The sequence below is a fragment of the Dendrobium catenatum genome, unplaced genomic scaffold (genome assembly GCF_001605985.2).
Source record: "Dendrobium catenatum unplaced genomic scaffold, ASM160598v2 fragScaff_scaffold_875, whole genome shotgun sequence".
In the NCBI taxonomy this organism is placed as follows: domain Eukaryota; kingdom Viridiplantae; phylum Streptophyta; class Magnoliopsida; order Asparagales; family Orchidaceae; genus Dendrobium; species Dendrobium catenatum.
The window spans coordinates 759,168-761,197 of NW_021319337.1; the positions used below are offsets into that span (position 1 = coordinate 759,168).

A 2,030-nucleotide genomic window follows, 5' to 3' on the forward strand; every position below is an offset into this window, starting at 1 on the left:
CCCCCCCCCCCATAGAAATCACAGATTTACGCCCTTCTCTCAACCACTCTTCTAAACCAGGAGCCTCTTAGTTCCTCCTCAAAATTTTTATTTTCTTTCACATCTGAAGTGAGAAATCAAGCAAAATTCAAGAGAAGGCAGAAGTAAATGATAAAAAAAAAATGATATTAACATAAGATAATAGCTCCATCAATCATCATTAAGAACTGATGAGGACATCGAAGATCAACGGCTACGATCGTGTCTATTCATTTTCATGTATTTTATTTGTTATTTGTACTTTTCCATTTATACCCTCACTTGAGGCTTTGTTTTATGTTTGCCCTAGGGGAAATTGTGTCTTTTATTTTCCTTCATGTATTTGGCTATTTAAGCCCTCCTCTTCCTCTTGGAAGGGGATGATGATTATTGATAATGAAATTTTTTTATGTTCTTGTTGATCTCTTAGTGAGTTCACGTGATCGCTTAGTGAGTTCATGAGAGGAGAAGCTCGAGGAGGGTAATTCGCAATACCCGTCAATCTTTGGAAGAGTCCGAGGTTCGCGGTTCTTACGATCTCTGTGTGAGTTCATTAGTTATCTCTATCTTTCTCGTATATTTTTGGTTATCTCCTTTCTCCCCTCTTCATGCACATTCTTCTTCTCCTCCATTGACTACCGCGAGCCAAGTCAAGAGTGGAAGAAGCCGAAACCTCCACTAGCATCTCCACCCTAGCTCCACCCGCCGGCCACCCTAGCTCCACCCGCCGGCCACCTTGCCACCGGCCTCTCCCCTCGCCGCCATTTTCCCCCACGCCTCCCTCCCCTAGCCTTCATTGGAATTTGAAATTTAAAATTCAAATTCTTTCCAAATTTGGAAGTTCCATTTATGGAAATTTTTTGAATGAATTCAAATTATAAATTAAATGAATTTGGATTTATTTAGAATTTTCATAGTCATCATTCATGTTTGGAAATCCCTCTCCCTCTCTCCCTAACTCTCTCTCTCTCTCCATACCGCCGGCCCCCTCATTGGGCTCCCCATTGATTTCCATCAATGCACCCTCTCTAAATTTTGAAATCTGAAATTGATTTCAATTAAACCCCCTCCCATCCCAATTAAAACTGAAATCTATTTCAGTTTTTCTACACAAAGCTCTCACCCTTCTCTCTCCACTTTGCCACTTAAGCAACAATTAAATCCCTCATAATTTCCATCATAACCGCCGGCCCCCTCCCTCCATTACTCCATTAATTAAGATTAATTTGAATTTCAAATTGGCCCCTTCCCTTTGATAAAATCTGAAATTAAAACTTCAGATTTCTCTCTCTTGCCTCATTAAATCACCTCTCACAAATTGCTTCAATCAACTTCTCATAAGGAATGATTTTCCCACTTTTCTAAGTTACTTGGGGGATTCAAAATTCAAAACGAGGCTCCTAAACCTGCTCCAAATTGCTGTCCAGCAATTTTTCCTCCTAGAAAACTGCTGTCCGGGAACTCCATCCAGCCATGGTGCTGCCAGATCTGCTCCTATTTGCTGACCAGCACTCCTCCAAGTACTATTCCAGAGAATTCTGCATCTAGAGAAGACTCCACCTGCTGTCCCGAAGTCCAGAAACAGGAAATTGCTATCCTGTATTCCTAGAATCCTCATTTTGCTGTTTTGGAGGCCTCCAAATCCATTCCAACCAATCCAGCCGAAGGTTGTCTCTGCTCAGGAGTCCCAACCGCAGCCACGTATCTTCTCTTTGGGTAAAGTTCTTTCTCCGACTCTTTTATCTTCGTAGTTACTACCCAATTGTGGTCTTAGTAGATTCATGACGATCACGTTAATTCTTCTCCGCTAAAGCCTAGTAATTAGAAGAGTTGTGTGAGGGACCTTTCATAGACTAATCTTATTGTTAGTATTGGAATTTATTGTTGGAACGATTCATGTATGCAATGTCGGATTAAGTTGGCTATCTTTTTGAACTTAACTTTTATTCATGTGATTTAACCTAAGCTAAGTGCATTTTAATATTTATCTTATCGTTCAATTCCGCATAAGA

General features: G+C 40.5%; 1 protein-coding gene across 2 annotated transcripts in view; it reads left to right on the forward strand.

Annotated features, from left to right (window-relative positions):
* The window catches only part of LOC110108224 (blue-light photoreceptor PHR2), a 33,919-nt gene that overhangs the window by 14,348 nt on the left and 17,541 nt on the right, over positions 1–2,030 (forward strand). The gene's annotated exons all lie outside the window — the stretch shown is intronic.